We start from the raw sequence: 22500 nt of genomic DNA, 5'->3' as shown, positions 1-22500 counted from the left end.
GGATTTGAATAATGTTGTTGATAATCTCTCTGTCTGTAAATCATCAGCACATGCAGACTAGTGCTTAGATGACTGTCAGCCGAGTTCTTGTGTAGAAATGGATATGAGGCGAGAATGATGGTAGAGCTAACAGAAAGATGAGGTTAACCCTCTTGAGACCCCAGATATTTAAGAGGAAAACGTGATCACCTTTCAGAAATAATTCTAATAGACTTCTGAGTAAACTAAAATACTGTTTATTTTAATTATCTGTTTTTGGAAAACAATTTTCTGGAAACATTACAAAAATGCAACATTGAACCTATGAACAGACATGTTGATATGTTTAGTATATCAAGCAATATATACTGTCGACCATACAGTGGGGCAAAAAAGTATTTATTCAGCCACCAATTGTGCAAGTTCTCCAATTTAAAAAGATGAGAGAGGCCTGTAATTTTCATCATAGGTACACTTCAACTATGACAGACAAAATGAGAAAAAAAATCCAGAAAATCACATTGTAGGATTTTTAATGAATTTATTTGCAAATTATGGTGTATGTAGGCCATATGGTTTAAATGAATCCATTTAGATGGGAGGTCATTTAAAAAACTGATTACATTCTATTGACCTAAACATCAGATGCGCAATAAGGCAATTAAAAAGAAGCAAAGGTGCCTCAGCCACCCCAGTGGAACAGCTGCCATGGGAATATTAATGCTTATGTAATATGTTGTTTGATGTAATTACTGATATCATATTGCAATCTGCTGCAGTCATCAGCCTCATCTCTGATGACGCAACCCAGAGTGTTACTGGGTTAATGAATTTGGGGGATTGGTGGTGTTGAATCTATGGATGTGTTCTATACCAGATCATCTGATCAGTGTAGGGAAACTGAGCAGCAGGAGAAAGTTGTGTGTGTTTTTCTATTGGTGGCCATGCTGCATTTGGCATCAATGCATGATTTAGGTGAGAGGTCAGAGGAACAACATCTGGGTATCTCAAGTTAGGATTTAGCTGATATCAGAAGTCACAGAAGGGGCACTGAGTTCCTGTTGTTAATTAGGCCCATGCTCTATTAAGTGGAATTACACCTCTATCTAAAGCATGGAGGAATCATTTAGTACCTGTGTCACTGGGTCTGCCTCTAGTATTATCAGCTGATAGCGATTATAACCAGGATAGTTTCAAGTTGTATTATTAGTTTCTACGGGATACACATGGTACACACCGTCCAATGAAATGCTTACTTGCAGGTTCCTTCTCAACAATGCAACAACAATAAGAGATGATAAAAGATAAGAATAACAACAAAGTAATGGCTCAGTAAAATAGAATAAACATGTTTTACAAGTATAATACAAGAAGGCGTCATTTATAGTCCTATATTTACACCTGTTTTGGGGAAGTGGGGATTGGGGGCAAGTGACTTTATACAGTATATATTGTATATATATATTGCCAGTTTAGCTTGTTGCTGTTCTGGCCTTAGCAGGCCTATTCCCTCCTCTATTCTTCTCTTGAGGTGTGAGGACTGAAGAGATCACAGGAAGCTCTGTCTCAGACATACACCACTCTGTTTATAGACCTGTTGACATGGTGTGGAACTGAAAACATCACACCCATGAGAAATATATACACTAAGTATAAAAGATTTAAATGAAGGACTGTGAAGAACACTGATTCCCAATACACGCAGACACACTCACACACACGCACGCACGCACGCACGCACGCACGCACGCACGCACACACGCACACACACACACACACACACACACACACACACACACACACACACACACACACACACACACACACACACACACACACACACACACACACACACACACACACACACACACACACACACACACACACACACACACACATCCCCAGGCTCTGGAGAGAACACTTCAACACTTCACCTGGCAGTGTACTCTGTGCTTCTATAGCAGTCAGTCCTCTTCGTTCTCACTCCACGTGCCAGTAGATTGGACACTGAGTCAATGTTCTTCTCTATTGGGTTTATCCCTCTCTATATCTCTCTCCACGGGATGCTTCCAGTCCCTAACCTCTCTGTGTAATGATCGCTGTCCTCTCTATGGGATGCTTCCAGTCCCAAACATCTCTGTGTAATGATCGCTGTCCTCTCTATGGGATGCTTCCAGTCCCAAACATCTCTGTGTAATGATCGCTGTCCTCTCTATGGGATGCTTCCAGTCCCAAACATCTCTGTGTAATGATCGCTGTCCTTTCTATGGGATGCTTCCAGTCCCAAACATCTCTGTGTAATGATCGCTGTCCTCTCTATGGGATGCTTCCAGTCCCAAGTCTCTTTCTCTATGTAATTACCGTATGAGCCCCTCTCTGTATCTTTATTGTATTTATTAGGGATCCCATTAGTTCCTGCCAAGGCAGCAGCTACTCTTCCTGTGGTTTATTAGGGATCCCATTAGTTCCTGCCAAGGCAGCAGCTACTCTTCCTGTGGTTTATTAGGGATCCCATTAGTTCCTGCCAAGGCAGCAGCTACTCTTCCTGTGGTTTATTAGGGATCCCATTAGTTCCTGCCAAGGCAGCAGCTACTCTTCCTGTGGTTTATTAGGGATCCCATTAGTTCCTGCCAAGGCAGCAGCTACTCTTCCTGTGGTTTATTAGGGATCCCATTAGTTCCTGCCAAGGCAGCAGCTACTCTTCCTGTGGTTTATTAGGGATCCCATTAGTTCCTGCCAAGGCAGCAGCTACTCTTCCTGTGGTTTATTAAGGATCTCCATTAGTTCCTGCCAAGGCAGCAGCTACTCTTCCTGTGGTTGATTAAGGATCCCCATTAGTTCCTGCCAAGGCAGCAGCTACTCTTCCTGTGGTTTATTAAGGATCCCCATTAGTTCCTGCCAAGGCAGCAGCTACTCTTCCTGTGGTTTATTAAGGATCTCCATTAGTTCCTGCCAAGGCAGCAGCTACTCTTCCTGTGGTTTATTAAGGATCTCCATTAGTTCCTGCCAAGGCAGCAGCTACTCTTCCTGTGGTTTATTAAGGATCTCCATTAGTTCCTGCCAAGGCAGCAGCTACTCTTCCTGTGGTTTATTAAGGATCCCCATTAGTTCCTGCCAAGGCAGCAGCTACTCTTCCTGTGGTTTATTAAGGATCCCCATTAGTTCCTGCCAAGGCAGCAGCTACTCTTCCTGTGGTTTATTAAGGATCTCCATTAGTTCCTGCCAAGGCAGCAGCTACTCTTCCTGTGGTTGATTAAGGATCCCCATTAGTTCCTGCCAAGGCAGCAGCTACTCTTCCTGTGGTTTATTAAGGATCCCCATTAGTTCCTGCCAAGGCAGCATCTACTCTTCCTGTGGTTTATTAAGGATCTCCATTAGTTCCTGCCAAGGCAGCAGCTACTCTTCCTGTGGTTTATTAAGGATCTCCATTAGTTCCTGCCAAGGCAGCAGCTACTCTTCCTGGGGTTACACATTCAGGCACTTACATCACACCTAAAAATAAAGTTGTAGATCAAATAACATTATTACAACACTATATATTTACAACACAACATGTATAACAGCACCATACAACAATATTACAATGTACGTGAGTGTAGAATGTTATCATGTGTGTGTCTGTGCCTGTGTGTGTGTCTCTTCACAGTCCCCACTGTTCCATAAGGTGTATTTTTATCTGTTTTTTGAAATCTGATTCTACTGCATCAGTTACCTGATGTGGAATAGAGTTCCATGTAGTCATGGCTCTATGTAGTACTGTGTGCCTCCCATAGTCTGTTTTGGACTTGGGGATTGTGAAGAGACCTCTGGTGGCATGTCTTGTGGGGTATGCATGGTTGTCTGAGCTGTGTGCCAGTAGTTTAAACAGACACCTCGGTGCATTCAGCATGTCAACACTTCTTACAAAAACAAGTAGTGATGAAGTCAATCTCTCCTCCCCTTTAAGCCATGAGAGATTTACATGCATATTAATGTTAGCTCTCCATGTACATTGAAGGGCCAGCCGTGCTGCCCTGTTCTGAAACAATTGTAATTTTCCTAAGTCTCTCTGTGTGACACCTGACCACACGACTGAACAGTAGTCCAGATGTGACAAAACTAGGGCCTGTTGGACCTGCCTTGTTAATAGTGTTGTTAAGAAGGTAGAAACTAGGGCCTGTAGGACCTGCCTTGTTGATAGTGTTGTTAAGAAGGTAGAAACTAGGGCCTGTAGGACCTGCCTTGTTGATAGTGTTGTTAAGAAGGTAGAAACTAGGGCCTGTAGGACCTGCCTTGTTGATAGTGTTGTTAAGAAGGTAGAAACTAGGGCCTGTAGGACCTGCCTTGTTGATAGTGTTGGTAAGAAGGCAGAGAAGCGCTTTATTATGGACAGACTTCTCCCCATCTTAGCTACTGTTGTGTCAACATGTTTTGACCATGTTAAGTGCCCCTGTTTGGTACTCCTTGCTACTGTATTCAACTCTGTGTTGAAGTGTCCCTGTGTGGCTCTACCATGGTAAGTGTTACCCAGCCTATTTTCTGTCATTATCTGTCATCAACCACCACCCCTGCCAGGAGATCGCTCCAATGCCCAAACACACTCACAGTGGGTACACACACACACGCACGCACGCACGCACACACACACACACACACACACACACACACACACACACACACACACACACACACACACACACACACACACACACACACACACACACACACACACACACACACACACACACACACACACACACACACACACACACACACACACACACACACACACACACACACACACACACAGTGGGCACCTGCAGTGCAGACATTCTCTGTGATTGAGCACACGGTTGGTGGCAGGGCACATTATTCAAGGTCTGGTGGGTGAGATTTATCCTGCAGGAGATAGCCATTAATTATTACAAACTGTCAATGAAATGTCACCAACATAACTATTACTCTGAGGGAAGGGTAAGTGTTTGTTATAATCTGCTGATGTCTTATGCTATGCACAGGGCTTGGAGATTTTCCTGGTGAGTTTTTATTGAAGTAGACTTTTAGAAAAAAGGGTCCCAAAAGGGTTCTTCGCCTGTCCACATAGAACTGTTTTGGGTTCCATGAAGAACCCTCTGTGGAAAGGGTCCTACATGGAACCCAAAAGGGTTCTTCAAAGGATTCTCCTACGTGGACAGCCGAAGAACTCATTTAGGTTCTAGATAGCAGCTTTATTTCAAAGAATGGAGTAGCAGATCGGATGGGCGTTGTAAGCTATAACTAGAGCCAAGAGTTTATGACCTGATCAGGATACATGAAAAAATACTTGATTTTGCTGCAGCTTTACTGAATGTTCATTTCTGCTACAGTTGAAGTCAGAAGTTTACAAAGAAACACTTAGGTTGGAGTCATTAAAACTTGTTTTTCAACCACTCCACAAATTTCTTGTTAACAAACTATAGTTTTGGCAAGTTGGTTAGGATATCTACTTTGTGTATGACACAAGTAATTTTTTCCCACAATTGTTTGCAGACAGATTATTTCACTTATAATTCACTGTATCACAATTCCAGTGGGACAGAGGTTTACATGCACTAAGTTGACTGTGCCTTTAAACAGCTTGGAAAATTCCAGAAAATTATGTAATGGATTTAGAAGCTTCTGATAGGCTAATTGACACAATTTGAGTCAATTGGAGGTGTACCTGTGGATGTATTTCAAGGCCTACCTTCAAACTCAGTGCCTCTTTGCTTGACATCATGGGAAAATCAAAAGACATCAGCAAAACAATTGTAGACCCCCACAAGTCTGGTTCATCCTTGGGAGCAATTTCCAAATGCCTGAAGGTACCACGTTCATCTGTACAAACAATAGTACGCAAGTATAAACACCATGGGACCACGCAGCCGTCATACTGCTCAGGAAGGAGGCGCGTTCTGTCTCCTAGAGATGAACGTATTTTGTGCGAAAAGTGCAAATCAATCCCAGAACAACAGCAAAGGACCGTGTGAATATTCTGGAGGAAACAGGTACAAAAGTATCTATATCAACAGTAAAACAGTCATATATCGACATAACCTGAAAGGCCGCTCAGCAAGGAAGAAGCCACTGCTCCAAAACCATCATAAAAAGCCAGACTATGGTTTGCAACTGCACACGGGGACAAAGATTGTACTTTTTGGAGAAATGTCCTCTGGTCTTATGAAACAAAAATATAAATGTTTGGCCATAATGACCATCGTTACGTTTGGAGGAAAAAGGGGGACAATTGCAAGCCGAAGAACACCATCCCAACCGTGAAGCTTGGGGGTGGCAGCATCATGTTGTGGGGGTTCTTTGCTGCAGGAGGGACTGGTGCACTTCACAAATACATGGCATCATGAGGAAGGAAAAGTCTGTGGATATATTGAAGCAACATCTCAAGACATCAGTCAGGAAGTTATAGCTTGGTCGCAAATGGGTCTTCCAAGGAGGAAGGAGGCCTACAAACCTGACTTAGTTACACCAACTCTGTCAGGAGGAATGGGCCAAAATTCACCCAACTTATTGTGGGAAGCTTGTGGAAGGCTGCCCAAAACGTTTGACCCAAGTTAAAACTATTTAAAGGCAATGCTACCAAATACTAAAACTGAGTTTAAATGTATTTGGATAAGGTGTATGTAAACTTCTGACTTCAACTATAAGCAATAGTACGATTTTAATCAAAGTTTGTCTCTATGCTGCCTGCTGTCGCGCCTGCTCCCGCTCCCCCTCTCTGGTGCTCGAGGGCGCCAGGCAGCCCATCATTACGCAACCCTGTCACCATCGTTACTCGCATCAGTGCTTCATGGGACTCACCTGGACTCTATTACTTTATTGATTGTCACTTCCTCAGTTTCTTCACCCTGTCTGCATTAATGTTGTTTGTTCCCCCTGTCTGCATTAATGTTGTTTGTTCCCCCTGTCTGCATTAATGTTGTTTGTTCCCCCTGTCTGCATTAATGTTGTTTGTTCCCCCTGTCTGCATTAATGTTGTTTGTTCCCCCTGTCTGCATTAATGTTGTTTGTTCCCCTGCATTAATGTTGTTTGTTCTCCCCCTGTCTGCATTAATGTTGTTTGTTCCCCCTGTCTGCATTAATGTTGTTTGTTCCCCCTGTCTGCATTAATGTTGTTTGTTCCCCCTGTCTGCATTAATGTTGTTTGTTCCCCCTGTCTGCATTAATGTTGTTTGTTCCCCCTGTCTGCATTAATGTTGTTTGTTCCCCCTGTCTGCATTAATGTTGTTTGTTCCCCCTGTCTGCATTAATGTTGTTTGTTCCCCCTGTCTGCATTAATGTTGTTTGTTCCCCCTGTCTGCATTAATGTTGTTTGTTCCCCTGTCTGCATTAATGTTGTTTGTTCCCCCTGTCTGCATTAATGTTTTGTTTGTCTGCATTCCCCCCCTGTCTGCATTAATGTTGTTTGTTCCCCCTGTCTGCATTAATGTTGTTTGTTCCCCCTGTCTGCATTAATGTTGTTTGTTCCCCCTGTCTGCATTAATGTTGTTTGTTCCCCCTGTCTGCATTAATGTTGTTTGTTCCCCTGTCTGCATTAATGTTGTTTGTTCCCCCTGTCTGCATTAATGTTGTTTGTTCCCCCTGTCTGCATTAATGTTGTTTGTTCCCCTGTCTGCATTAATGTTGTTTGTTCCCCCTGTCTGCATTAATGTTGTTTGTTCCCCCTGTCTGCATTAATGTTGTTTGTTCCCCCTGTCTGCATTAATGTTGTTTGTTCCCCCTGTCTGCATTAATGTTGTTTGTTCCCCTGTCTGCATTAATGTTGTTTGTTCATTGTCTGTTAATTGTTCCCCCTGTCTGCATTAATGTTGTTTGTTCCCTGTCTGCATTAATGTTGTTTGTTCCCCTGTCTGCCCCCTGTCTGCATTAATGTTGTTTGTTCCCCCTGTCTGCATTAATGTTGTTTGTTCCCCTGTCTGCATTAATGTTGTTTGTTCCCCCTGTCTGCATTAATGTTGTTTGTTCCCCCTGTCTGCATTAATGTTGTTTGTTCCCCCTGTCTGCATTAATGTTGTTTGTTCCCCCTGTCTGCATTAATGTTGTTTGTTCCCCCTGTCTGCATTAATGTTGTTTGTTCCCCCTGTCTGCATTAATGTTGTTTGTGTTGCATTAATGTTGTTTGTTCCCCCTGTCTGCATTAATGTTGTTTGTTCCCCATTAATGTTGTTTGTTCCCCCTGTCTGCATTAATGTTGTTTGTTCCCCCTGTCTGCATTAATGTTGTTTGTTCCCCCTGTCTGCATTAATGTTGTTTGTTCCCCCTGCATTAATGTTGTTTGTTCCCCCTGTCTGCATTAATGTTGTTTGTTCCCCCTGTCTGCATTAATGTTGTTTGTTCCCCCTGTCTGCATTAATGTTGTTTGTTCCCCTGTCTGCATTAATGTTGTTTGTTCCCCCTGTCTGCATTAATGTTGTTTGTTCCCCTGTCTGCATTAATGTTGTTTGTTTGTTCCCCCTGTCTGCATTAATGTTGTTTGTTCCCCCTGTCTGCATTAATGTTGTTTGTTCCCCCTGTCTGCATTAATGTTGTTTGTTCCCCCTGTCTGCATTAATGTTGTTTGTTCCCCTGTCTGCATTAATGTTGTTTGTTCCCCTGCATTAATGTTGTTTGTTCTGTCTGCATTAATGTTGTTTGTTCCCCCTGTCTGCATTAATGTTGTTTGTTCCCCCTGTCTGCATTAATGTTGTTTGTTCCCCTGTCTGCATTAATGTTGTTTGTTCCCCCTGTCTGCATTAATGTTGTTTGTTCCCCCTGTCTGCATTAATGTTGTTTGTTCCCCTGTGTTGTTTGTTCTGTCATTAATGTTGTTTGTTCCCCCTGTCTGCATTAATGTTGTTTGTTCCCCCTGTCTGCATTAATGTTGTTTGTTCCCCCTGTCTGCATTAATGTTGTTTGTTCCCCCTGTCTGCATTAATGTTGTTTGTTCCCCCCTGTCTGCATTAATGTTGTTTGTTCCCCCTGTCTGCATTAATGTTGTTTGTTCCCCCTGTCTGCATTAATGTTGTTTGTTCCCCCTGTCTGCATTAATGTTGTTTGTTCCCCTGTCTGCATTAATGTTGTTTGTTCCCCCTGTCTGCATTAATGTTGTTTGTTCCCCCTGTCTGCATTAATGTTGTTTGTTCCCCTGTCTGCATTAATGTTGTTTGTTCCCCCTGTCTGCATTAATGTTGTTTGTTCCCCTGCATTAATGTTGTTTGTTCCCCCTGTCTGCATTAATGTTGTTTGTTCCCCCTGTCTGCATTAATGTTGTTTGTTCCCCCTGTCTGCATTAATGTTGTTTGTTCCCCCTGTCTGCATTAATGTTGTTTGTTCCCCTGCATTAATGTTGTTTGTTCCCCCTGTCTGCATTAATGTTGTTTGTTCCCCCTGTCTGTCTGTCTGCATTAATGTTGTTTGTTCCCCCTGTCTGCATCCCCCTGTCTGCATTAATGTTGTTTGTTCCCCCTGTCTGCATTAATGTTGTTTGTTTGTTGCATTAATGTTGTTTGTTCCCCCTGTCTGCATTAATGTTGTTTGTTCCCCCTGTCTGCATTAATGTTGTTTGTTCTGTATTAATGTTGTTTGTTCCCCTGTCTGCATTAATGTTGTTTGTTCCCCCTGTCTGCATTAATGTTGTTTGTTCCCCCTGTCTGCATTAATGTTGTTTGTTCCCCCTGTCTGCATTAATGTTGTTTGTTCCCCCTGTCTGCATTAATGTTGTTTGTTCCCCTGCATTAATGTTGTTTGTTCCCCCTGTCTGCATTAATGTTGTTTGTTCCCCCTGTCTGCATTAATGTTGTTTGTTCCCCCTGTCTGCATTAATGTTGTTTGTTCCCCCTGTCTGCATTAATGTTGTTTGTTAATGTTGTTTGTTCCCCTGTCTGCATTAATGTTGTTTGTTCCCCCTGTCTGCATTAATGTTGTTTGTTCCCCCTGTCTGCATTAATGTTGTTTGTTCCCCCTGTCTGCATTAATGTTGTTTGTTCCCCCTGTCTGCATTAATGTTGTTTTTGTTCCCCCTGTCTGCATTAATGTTGTTTGTTCCCCCCCTGTCTGCATTAATGTTGTTTGTTCCCCTGTCTGCATTAATGTTGTTTGTTCCCCTGCATTAATGTTGTTTTGTTCCCCCTGTCTGCATTAATGTTGTTGTCTGCATTAATGTTGTTTGTTCCCCTGTCTGCATTAATGTTGTTTGTTCCCCCTGTCTGCATTAATGTTGTTTGTTCCCCCTGTCTGCATTAATGTTGTTTGTTCCCCCTGTCTGCATTAATGTTGTTTGTTCCCCCTGTCTGCATTAATGTTGTTTGTTCCCCCTGTCTGCATTAATGTTGTTTGTTCCCCCTGTCTGCATTAATGTTGTTTGTTCCCCCTGTCTCCCCCTGTCTGCATTAATGTTGTTTGTTCCCCCCTGTCTGCATTAATGTTGTTTGTTCCCCTGTCTGCATTAATGTTGTTTGTTCCCCCTGTCTGCCCCTGTCTGCATTAATGTTGTTTGTTCCCCTGTCTGCATTAATGTTGTTTGTTCCCCTGTCTGCATTAATGTTGTTTGTTCCCCCTGTCTGCATTAATGTTGTTTGTTCCCCCCCCTGTCTGCATTAATGTTGTTTGTTCCCCCTGTCTGCATTAATGTTGTTTGTTCCCCCTGTCTGCATTAATGTTGTTTGTTCCCCTGTCTGCATTAATGTTGTTTGTTCCCCCTGTCTGCATTAATGTTGTTTGTTCCCCCTGTCTGCATTAATGTTGTTTGTTCCCCCTGTCTGCATTAATGTTGTTTGTTCCCCCTGTCTGCATTAATGTTGTTTGTTCCCCCTGTCTGCATTAATGTTGTTTGTTCATTAATGTTGTTTGTTCCCCCTGTCTGCATTAATGTTGTTTGTTCCCCCTGTCTGCATTAATGTTGTTTGTTCCCCCTGCATGTCTGCATTAATGTTGTTTGTTCCCCCTGTCTGCATTAATGTTGTTTGTTCCCCCTGTCTGCATTAATGTTGTTTGTTCCCCCTGTCTGCATTAATGTTGTTTGTTCCCCCTGTCTGCATTAATGTTGTTTGTTCCCCCTGTCTGCATTAATGTTGTTTGTTCCCCCTGTCTGCATTAATGTTGTTTGTTCCCCCTGTCTGCATTAATGTTGTTTGTTCATTAATGTTGTTTGTTCCCCCTGTCTGCATTAATGTTGTTTGTTCCCCCTGTCTGCATTAATGTTGTTTGTTCCCCCTGTCTGCATTAATGTTGTTTGTTCCCCCTGTCTGCATTAATGTTGTTTGTTCCCCCTGTCTGCATTAATGTTGTTTGTTCCCCCTGTCTGCATTAATGTTGTTTGTTCCCCCTGTCTGCATTAATGTTGTTTGTTCCATTAATGTTGTTTGTTCCCCCTGTCTGCATTAATGTTGTTTGTTCCCCCTGTCTGCATTAATGTTGTTTGTTCCCCCTGTCTGCATTAATGTTGTTTGTTCCCCCTGTCTGCATTAATGTTGTTTGTTCCCCCTGTCTGCATTAATGTTGTTTGTTCCCCCTGTCTGCATTAATGTTGTTTGTTCCCCCTGTCTGCATTAATGTTGTTTGTTCCCCCTGTCTGCATTAATGTTGTTTGTTCCCCCTGTCTGCCCCCCTGTCTGCATTAATGTTGTTTGTTCCCCCTGTCTGCATTAATGTTGTTTGTTCCCCTGCATGTTGTTTGTTCTGCATTAATGTTGTTTGTTCCCCCTGTCTGCATTAATGTTGTTTGTTCCCCTGCATTAATGTTGTTTGTTCCCCCTGTCTGCATTAATGTTGTTTGTTCCCCCTGTCTGCATTAATGTTGTTTGTTCCCCCTGTCTGCATTAATGTTGTTTGTTCCCCTGTCTGCATTAATGTTGTTTGTTCCCCCTGTCTGCATTAATGTTGTTTGTTCCCCCCTGTCTGCATTAATGTTGTTTGTTCCCCCTGTCTGCATTAATGTTGTTTGTTCCCCCTGTCTGCATTAATGTTGTTTGTTCCCCCTGTCTGCATTAATGTTGTTTGTTCCCCCTGTCTGCATTAATGTTGTTTGTTCCCCTGTCTGCATTAATGTTGTTTGTTCCCCCTGTCTGCATTAATGTTGTTTGTTCCCCCTGTCTGCATTAATGTTGTTTGTTCCCCCTGTCTGCATTAATGTTGTTTGTTCCCCCTGTCTGCATTAATGTTGTTTGTTCCCCTGTCTGCATTAATGTTGTTTGTTCCCCCTGTCTGCATTAATGTTGTTTGTTCCCCCTGTCTGCATTAATTTGTTCCCCCTGTTTTAATGTTGTTTGTTCCCCCTGTCTGCATTAATGTTGTTTGTTCATTAATGTTGTTTGTTCCCCTGTCTGCATTAATGTTGTTTGTTCCCCCTGTCTGCATTAATGTTGTTTGTTCTGTCTGCATTAATGTTGTTTGTTCCCCCTGTCTGCATTAATGTTGTTTGTTCCCCCTGTCTGTCATTAATGTTGTTTGTTCCCCCTGTCTGCATTAATGTTGTTTGTTCCCCCTGTCTGCATTAATGTTGTTTGTTCCCCTGTCTGCATTAATGTTGTTTGTTCCCCCTGTCTGCATTAATGTTGTTTGTTCCCCCTGTCTGCATTAATGTTGTTTGTTCCCCCTGTCTGCATTAATGTTGTTTGTTCCCCCTGTCTGCATTAATGTTGTTTGTTCCCCCTGTCTGCATTAATGTTGTTTGTTCCCCCTGTCTGCATTAATGTTGTTTGTTCCCCCTGTCCCCCCTGTCTGCATTAATGTTGTTTGTTCCCCCTGTCTGCATTAATGTTGTTTGTTCCCCTGTCTGCATTAATGTTGTTTGTTCCCCCTGTCTGCATTAATGTTGTTTGTTCCCCCTGTCTGCATTAATGTTGTTTGTTCCCCCTGTCTGCATTAATGTTGTTTGTTCCCCTGTCTGCATTAATGTTGTTTGTTCCCCCTGTCTGCATTAATGTTGTTTGTTCCCCCTGTCTGCATTAATGTTGTTTGTTCCCCTGTCTGCATTAATGTTGTTTGTTCCCCCTGTCTGCATTAATGTTGTTTGTTCCCCCTGTCTGCATTAATGTTGTTTGTTCCCCTGTCTGCATTAATGTTGTTTGTTCCCCCTGTCTGCATTAATGTTGTTTGTTCCCCCTGTCTGCATTAATGTTGTTTGTTCCCCCTGTCTGCATTAATGTTGTTTGTTCCCCCTGTCTGCATTAATGTTGTTTGTTCCCCTGTCTGCATTAATGTTGTTTGTTCCCCCTGTCTGCATTAATGTTGTTTGTTCCCCTGCATTAATGTTGTTTGTTCCCCCTGTCTGCATTAATGTTGTTTGTTCCCCCTGTCTGCATTAATGTTGTTTGTTCCCCCTGTCTGCATTAATGTTGTTTGTTCCCCCTGTCTGCATTAATGTTGTTTGTTCCCCCTGTCTGCATTAATGTTGTTTGTTCCCCTGTCTGCATTAATGTTGTTTGTTCCCCCTGTCTGCATTAATGTTGTTTGTTCCCCCTGTCTGCATTAATGTTGTTTGTTCCCCTGTCTGTCTGCATTAATGTTGTTTGTTCCCCCTGTCTGCATTAATGTTGTTTGTTCCCCCTGTCTGCATTAATGTTGTTTGTTCCCCCTGTCTGCATTAATGTTGTTTGTTCCCCCTGTCTGCATTAATGTTGTTTGTTCCCCCTGTCTGCTGCATTAATGTTGTTTGTTCCCCCTGTCTGCATTAATGTTGTTTGTTCCCCCTGTCTGCATTAATGTTGTTTGTTCCCCCTGTCTGCATTAATGTTGTTTGTTCCCCCTGTCTGCATTAATGTTGTTTGTTCCCCCTGTCTGCATTAATGTTGTTTGTTCCCCTGTCTGCATTAATGTTGTTTGTTCCCCTGCATTAATGTTGTTTGTTCCCCTGTCTGCATTAATGTTGTTTGTTCCCCCTGTCTGCATTAATGTTGTTTGTTCCCCCTGTCTGCATTAATGTTGTTTGTTCCCCTGTCTGCATTAATGTTGTTTGTTCCCCCTGTCTGTCTGCATTAATGTTGTTTGTTCCCCCTGTCTGCATTAATTTGTTTGTTCCCCCTGTCTGCATTAATGTTGTTTGTTCCCCCTGTCTGCATTAATGTTGTTTGTTAATGTTGTTTGTTCCCCTGTCTGCATTAATGTTGTTTGTTCCCCTGTCTGCATTAATGTTGTTTGTTCCCCCTGTCTGCATTAATGTTGTTTGTTCCCCCTGTCTGCATTAATGTTGTTTGTTCCCCCTGTCTGCATTAATGTTGTTTGTTCCCCCTGTCTGCATTAATGTTGTTTGTTCCCCCTGTCTGCATTAATGTTGTTTGTTCCCCCTGTCTGCATTAATGTTGTTTGTTCCCCCTGTCTGCATTAATGTTGTTTGTTCCCCCTGTCTGCATTAATGTTGTTTGTTCCCCCTGTCTGCATTAATGTTGTTTGTTCCCCCTGTCTGCATTAATGTTGTTTGTTCCCCTGTCTGCATTAATGTTGTTTGTTCCCCCTGTCTGCATTAATGTTGTTTGTTCCCCCTGTCTGCATTAATGTTGTTTGTTCCCCCTGTCTGCATTAATGTTGTTTGTTCCCCCTGTCTGCATTAATGTTGTTTGTTCCCCTGTCTGCATTAATGTTGTTTGTTCCCCCTGTCTGCATTAATGTTGTTTGTTCCCCCCCCTGTCTGCATTAATGTTGTTTGTTCCCCTGTCTGCATTAATGTTGTTTGTTCCCCCTGTCTGCATTAATGTTGTTTGTTCCCCCTGTCTGCATTAATGTTGTTTGTTCCCCCTGTCTGCATTAATGTTGTTTGTTCCCCCTGTCTGCATTAATGTTGTTTGTTCCCCCTGTCTGCATTAATGTTGTTTGTTCCCCCTGTCTGCATTAATGTTGTTTGTTCCCCCTGTCTGCATTAATGTTGTTTGTTCCCCCTGTCTGCATTAATGTTGTTTGTTCCCCCTGTCTGCATTAATGTTGTTTGTTCCCCCTGTCTGCATTAATGTTGTTTGTTCCCCCTGTCTGCATTAATGTTGTTTGTTCCCCCTGTCTGCATTAATGTTGTTTGTTCCCCTGTCTGCATCTGCTGCATTAATGTTGTTTGTTCCCCCTGTCTGCATTAATGTTGTTTGTTCCCCCTGTCTGCATTAATGTTGTTTGTTCCCCCTGTCTGCATTAATGTTGTTTGTTCCCCCTGTCTGCATTAATGTTGTTTGTTCCCCTGTCTGCATTAATGTTGTTTGTTCCCCCTGTCTGCATTAATGTTGTTTGTTCCCCCTGTCTGCATTAATGTTGTTTGTTCCCCCTGTCTGCATTAATGTTGTTTGTTCCCCTGTCTGCATTAATGTTGTTTGTTCCCCCTGTCTGCATTAATGTTGTTTTGTTTCCCCCTGTCTGCATTAATGTTGTTTGTTCCCCCTGTCTGCATTAATGTTGTTTGTTCCCCCTGTCTGCATTAATGTTGTTTGTTCCCCCTGTCTGCATTAATGTTGTTTGTTCCCCCTGTCTGCATTAATGTTGTTTGTTCCCCCTGTCTGCATTAATGTTGTTTGTTCCCCCTGTCTGCATTAATGTTGTTTGTTCCCCTGTCTGCATTAATGTTGTTTGTTCCCCCTGTCTGCATTAATGTTGTTTGTTCCCCCTGTCTGCATTAATGTTGTTTGTTCCCCCTGTCTGCATTAATGTTGTTTGTTCCCCCTGTCTGCATTAATGTTGTTTGTTCCCCCTGTCTGCATTAATGTTGTTTGTTCCCCCTGTCTGCATTAATGTTGTTTGTTCCCCCTGTCTGCATTAATGTTGTTTGTTCCCCCTGTCTGCATTAATGTTGTTTGTTCCCCCTGTCCAGACACTGTTCTTGTTTTGTTATATGTCTGTTTATACATTATATCTTCACTCCCTGTACTTGCTTCTCGTCTCCCAGCGACTGTCCTCACACTTGCAGCATGATCTTGTAATGAATTTCCTCCTCTTCTTCCAAAGAGGAGAGGCGAAACGGATCAGAGGACCAATACGCAGCGTGGTAATTGTCCATGGTTCTTTTTAATACGTTAAGGTACACATGAACAACTGACTACAAAAAAACAAGAAATGTGAAAACTCAAAACAGTCCTATCTGGTGCAAAGACAGAGACAGGAACAATCACCCACAAACACACAGTGAAACCCAGGCTACCTAAGTATGATTCTCAATCAGAGACAACTAATGACACCTGCCTCTGATTGAGAACCATACTAGGCCGAAACATAGAAATTCCCAAAACCTAGAAAAACAAACATAGACTGCCCACCCAACTCACGCCCTGACCATACTAACTAAATACAAAACACAGGAAATAAAGGTCAGAACGTGACAGATCTGTTTTCTTGCACGTCCATATGAAAGACAGTTGTTGATCTGAGCTGGTCTCTGGAGCCGCTGTGCTGAGCCGGAGGAGCGTGTATCAGTCCTTCATTGCGATTCAGTCCTTCATTGCGATTCAGTCATTCATTGCGGCCAGAAGCTCAAAACAAAAATAATGTCTCTTGAGTCAGTTACCCTTTCACTGCAGTGGGCTGAATCAGGGTCACACAGTGTTTCTTGGTGTTTCTTAAATAAATCTACTTTGAAACAGAAGTATATACCTCACACACATGGTAATGGACTTTTAAAAAAAGACACCTGTACCATATCAGATATAAGTTGAAATGTATTCAATGTTGTGTTTGCATCCCAATATTACATCACAGAAGACTGAAATCTAACAAAAACGTTTGACATAGAAACACCAGATTTTTTACTTGTTTTTTGAAATAATTATTATTAATTATGAAATTATGAAAAATATTTATGACATTTCACCCATGAGACCACTAGATGGTGATTTGGTCATTTGACTGAAGGAAATGGCTACAAGAGTTAAAAAATAATTAATTGTTTGCGAACTATACATCACTACCACAGATTTCCCTGCTATCACTTTGTTCACAGGGATCTGCTGCAGTGGTGGCTGTTCGGACATTCTTTTCACTTGCTTTGCTGATTCGAAGAGACATTCTCTTGTGTTCTAACACAACGTTGCACAGAGTGCAAAACAATTTGTCCCGACTTTCATGTAAAACATTTGTAAATCATTTTGCACGGTCTTTATTTGTGATTTTTGTTCTGCCTGTCAGTCGTAATCTGTCAGTCATCAACCCTCAGCTTCACACAATGACAGGGGGAAAAACTGGTTTGAGTGGACTGTTTTCTGCTGTAACAGTGGTAGAAATTGCGAACCCTCTTTTGATTGGACATTTTTATGCGATAAAAGTGTGCTGATTGGTTATAATGTGTGAATTGCTTGGTTTTGCCTTAAATGATGCGATCGCAGAATCCTGGAGAGAGTGCTAGAGTGGATAGCCTGAGTTTTTGACCTCTGTGGACCTTTCTCTTAGTTCAACACCCCTTCCTCCCGCCTCTGCTCTGTTATGATAGAAAATAGACAGTCAGACTTGTCAAGCAGAGGAAACAGCCTCTCACAGCAGCAGTAGATTTACTTTGACAGACTAAGTTTGACTTTCTGTCCATTGCTATGATGCACTGCTCCAGTGGTGTCTCCCTGGCTCAGTTCTGTAGTGGCTAACTGCTAGTGGTGGAAGGCTGCCTGGCTCAGGGCTGTAGTGGCTAACTGCTAGTGGTGGAAGGCTGCCTGGCTCAGGGCTGTAGTGGCTAACTGCTAGTGGTGGAAGGCTGCCTGGCTCAGGGCTGTAGTGGCTAACTGCTAGTGGTGGAAGGCTGTCTGGCTCAGGGCTGTAGTGGCTAACTGCTAGTGGTGGAAGGCTGCCTGGCTCAGGGCTGTAGTGGCTAACTGCTAGTGGTGGAAGGCTGCCTGGCTCAGGGCTGTAGTGGCTAAGGGCTGTAGTGGCTAACTGGTGGTGGAAGGCTGCCTGGCTCAGGGCTGTAGTGGCTAACTGGTGGTGGAAGGCTGTCTGCTCAGGCTGTGGCTAACTGCTAGTGGTGGAAGGCTGCCTGGCTCAGGGCTGTAGTGGCTAACTGCTAGTGGTGGAAGGCTGTCTGGCTCAGGGCTGTAGTGGCTAACTGCTAGTGGTGGAAGGCTGCCTGGCTCAGGGCTGTAGTGGCTGACTGCTAGTGGTGGAAGGCTGCCTGGCTTCTCCTATTCACTACAGTCTTGGCTGTCATGGAGAAATCCCTTTTTTAATGTCAGTCAATTTTCTGCCTTTTTTACATCTCAAGTAGTATGATTATTATTAACCAATGGAAAACCTCCTGAGAGAAGTTGAAAGCAGAGGAAAATAATATGGCCCTGATGATTACATGAAAGACTAGCAACCATCCAACACCCACACATCTTCTCCTACGTGCTATGGTGAAGAAAACACACATAATTATGTAATACTAGTGTGTGTGTGTGTGTGTGTGTGTGTGTGTGTGTGTGTGTGTGTGTGTGTGTGTGTGTGTGTGTGTGTGTGTGTGTGTGTGTGTGTGTGTGTGTGTGTGTGTGTGTGTGTGTGTGTGTGTGTGTGTGTGTGTGTGCATGCTTGTGTGTATTTGCACACTTGGTGTGTGTGTACTGTTTGTGATTTTCGAATGATCTTCCTTCATCTTAGTAACAGTGGGGCTCATTAAAAAACACATGCTGCACAACAATGACTGATTCCTGTGTTGCTGACATCACAAATAAACCCCAAAGACCAAGAGAGGAGAAGAAAAGGGAGGAAGGACGGTAGAGAAGAAAAGAATGAGACTGTGATGGAGATAGAGGGAGAAATAAATAACTAGATGGAGAATATATACAGTATTCACTTACATGTTGGCCCGAGAGTGTTTGTTTCAAGTAGAGATAGAGTACATGGAGAGAGAGCCTACTGCATACTTAATAGTTGAGTTTCAAGTTGTATTAGTCATATGTACAGGACACACATGGTTTACTGTGTATGACAAAATGCTTACTTGCAGGTTCCTTCTCAACAATGCAACAACAATAACACATAATAAAAGATAAGAATACGGACATGAAGTAGATGGTTCAATAGAATAGAAGTAAGAGATATTAGCATACACTGTAGATTAGCCTTCAGCCCTCCAACCCACCATAAACAATACATAGTAGCTTAGCCCTCAGCCCTCCAACCCACCATAAACAATACATGGTAGCTTAGCCCTCAGCCCTCCAACCCACCATAAACAATACATGGTAGCTTAGCCCTCAGCCCTCCAACCCACCATAAACAATACATGGTAGCTTAGCCCTCAGCCCTCCAACCCACCATAAACAATACATAGTAGCTTAGCCCTCAGCCCTCCAACCCACCATAAACAATAGATAGTAGCTTAGCCCTCAGCACTCCAACCCACCATAAACAATACATAGTAGCTTAGCCTTCAGCCCTCCAACCCACCATAAACAATACATAGTAGCTTAGCCTTCAGCCCTCCAACCTACCATAAACAATACATGGTAGCTTAGCCTTCAGCCCTCCAACCCACCATAAACAATACATAGTAGCTTAGTCTTCAGCCCTCCAACCTACCATAAACAATACATGGTAGCTTCGCCCTCAGCCTCCCAACCCACCATAACCAATACATGGTAGCTTAGCCCTCAGCCCTCCCAACCCACCATAACCAATACATGGTAGCTTAGCCCTCAGCCCTCCTAACCCACCATAACCAATAAATAGTAGCTTAGCCTTCAGCCCTCCCAACCCACCATAACCAATACATGGTAGCTTTGCCCTCAGCCCTCCTAACCCACCATAACCAATACATGGTAGCTTAGCCCTCAGCCCTCCCAACCCACCATAACCAATACATGGTAGCTTAGCCCTCAGCCCTCCCAACCCACCATAACCAATACATGGTAGCTTAGCCCTCAGCCCTCCCAACCCACCATAAACAATACATGGTAGCTTAGCCCTCAGCCCTCCTAACCCACCATAACCAATACATGGTAGCTTAGCCCTCAGCCCTCCCAACCCACCATAAACAATACATAGTAGCTTAGCCCTCAGCCCTCCCAACCCACCATAACTAATACATGGTAGCTTAGCCCTCAGCCCTCCCAACCCACCATAACCAATACATGGTAGCTTAGCCCTCAGCCCTCCCAACCCACCATAAACAATACATGGTAGCTTAGCCCTCAGCCCTCCTAACCCACCATAACCAATACATGGTAGCTTAGCCCTCATCACTCCCAACCCACCATAAACAATATATAGTAGCTTAGCCCTCATCACTCCCAACCCACCATAAACAATACATGGTAGCTTAGCCCTCAGCCCTCCTAACCCACCATAAACAATACATGGTAGCTTAGCCCTCATCACTCCCAAACCACCATAAACAATACATAGTAGCTTAGCCCTCAGCCCTCCCAACCCACCATAACCAATACATGGTTGCTTAGCCCACAGCCCTCCCAACCCACCATAAACAATACATAGTAGCTTACATTTACATTTACATTTAAGTCATTTAGCAGACGCTCTTATCCAGAGCGACTTACAAATTGGTGCATTCACCACAAATTGGTGCATTCACCACAGCTTAGCCCTCAGCACTCCAACCCACCATAAACAATACATAGTAGCTTAGCCCTCAGCCCTCCCAACCCACCATAACCAATACATGGTAGCTTAGCCCTCAGCACTCCAACCCACCATAAACAATACATAGTAGCTTAGCCCTCAGCCCTCCCAACCCACCATAACCAATACATGGTAGCTTAGCCCTCAGCCCTCAGGGGAGTAGAGGGAGAGAAAGGGAGAGTTGTAGAGAGTGAGAGAGAAAGAAAGCAAGGGAAGCAGTGAAGCAGGGAGAGAGAACAATAACTAAACTAAATGTGTGTGGCAGAGAGAGAGAGAGAGAGAGAGAGAGAGAGAGAGAGAGAGAGAGAGAGAAGAGAGAGAGAGAGACAGAGAGAGAGAGAGAGAGAAAGAGAGAGAGAGAGAGAGAGAGAGAGAGAGAGAGAGAGAGAGAGAGAGAGAGAGAGAGAGAGAGAGAGAGAGAGAGAGAGAGAGAGAGAGGCCTTGGGGGAATCCCTGGGTCTTGATTCCATTCCAACACGGAATAATTATATTAGTCAGAATTTAGTCAAATCAAGCTAATCTTCTCCTGAGGACTTCACGGTGGACCCGAGGTTTGTCTCTCCCAGTCAGAAGAGAGAGCGTGTGTGTGTGTGTGTGTGTGTGTGTGTGTGTGTGTGTGTGTGTGTGTGTGTGTGTGTGTGTGTGTGTGTGTGTGTGTGTGTGTGTGTGTGTGTGTGTGTGTGTGTGTGTGTGTGTGTGTGTGTGTGTGTGTGTGTGTGTGTGTGTGTGTGTGTGTGTGTGTGTGTGTGCGGCTGTCTGTGGGAGGTAGCAGAGTGCTGTTCCTCCAGGAGTGAAGAACAATAGCAGTAGCTGTAATCAGGGCACAGTTAGTTGGGAGTAATTACTCAGCCAGAGCTCAGCCTGTGAGATGAGATCTAGTGCTGTAATGAATAGGCCAATGTGTCATTGTGTGGGTTCATAATCCTCCCTAGATCTCAGGACACAAGGGGTGGAGGTTGGATGGTGGACGAGACGCACTGTGTATAGGGGTGTAGTGTGTGTGTGCGTGTACAGTATCTATGTGTGTATGCCTCCAGTGCCAACCTCCTGCTCAGCCGTATGGTGTGTGGGTACTGAGCATGTGTGCGACCTGGACTTCTCCTCACCCTAGCCTGCTCCTTGAATCTGAAATCTTAACACTAACCTTATGTCTCTCGCAAAGCTCAAACATAACCTAAACACCTTAACGTTTATGTTTCTAAACGTTTTAATCCCACGTAATTGAGTGATGAGCAACCAAGCTAATGGGTCAGTGTTAGAGGTCAACACTATGTTCTATGCCAGAGGCATTTTAGCTGGTCAAAGACAAGATCACCTTATATTTTCTCTCACCAAAGCTTGAAGCTGTTGCTGCATTGTCTGCGGAGGCTACAGTCAGCCGTTAGCAGATTCAGTAGCCTTCTTCCAGATCTGTTAGTTTTGGCATGACAATGACCATAGGAGCTGGAAAGACAGTAAAGACAGATCAGGAACCAGGCTAGATAATCAGTACTTTATTATGGTAAATAATGTGGACTGCATGTTGCAAAATTGCAAATAATTGTCAATCATTCATTTTTACCAGTAAGAAACTGCTAACAACCGAAAACTGCCAGCCAACTTTCTAGCACAAAAAGTCAAAAGAATTGCAACTGAAGCCGAAAATATACAGTCAAAGAGGAGAATAATTATCTATTTGTATTAAATAGAGACATAATAACACAAAGGAAATGTGACACAGTGTGAATGATAACAAGTGCAGGAAATGAAGACATTGATGAAGATGCTGGTAACTCATTTGGTCTACCCATTCCTCTTTTCTCTTGACATTGTGACCCTGCACCTGTAGATGTTTGCTGGATATTCGTACGGATCTTCTGTGCTCCTTTGCTCCCCTGTTGACAGTGTAGGTAGGGAGGGAGAGAGAGAGAAGGAGAGAGAGGGAGAGAGAACAAGATAGGTTCACACACACACACATATTACCTGCCCTAGAAACGTCAGTCTGACTCAGTGTTTGTCATCCTGTTGTTGTTGTAGAAGTAGAGG

The 22500-nt window shown here is 43.4% G+C and overlaps 1 protein-coding gene and 1 long non-coding RNA gene across 5 annotated transcripts in view; one reads left to right on the top strand and one right to left on the bottom strand.

Annotated features, from left to right (window-relative positions):
- Nucleotides 1–22500, top strand: part of LOC127928727 (protein kinase C alpha type-like) — a 303595-nt gene that overhangs the window by 188587 nt on the left and 92508 nt on the right. The gene's annotated exons all lie outside the window — the stretch shown is intronic.
- Nucleotides 15927–22343, bottom strand: LOC127928730 (uncharacterized). Its single transcript, XR_008132028.1, has 2 exons — nucleotides 21808–22343; nucleotides 15927–17347 (listed from the first exon to the last, which is right to left on the bottom strand). It is a non-coding gene; the product is annotated as an uncharacterized LOC127928730 (long non-coding RNA).

The sequence above is a fragment of the Oncorhynchus keta genome, unplaced genomic scaffold, assembly GCF_023373465.1.
Source record: "Oncorhynchus keta strain PuntledgeMale-10-30-2019 unplaced genomic scaffold, Oket_V2 Un_scaffold_3567_pilon_pilon, whole genome shotgun sequence".
Classification (NCBI taxonomy): domain Eukaryota; kingdom Metazoa; phylum Chordata; class Actinopteri; order Salmoniformes; family Salmonidae; genus Oncorhynchus; species Oncorhynchus keta.
The sequence above is the reverse complement of the archived record's forward strand: the minus strand, read 5'-3'. Positions and strand labels throughout refer to the sequence as shown.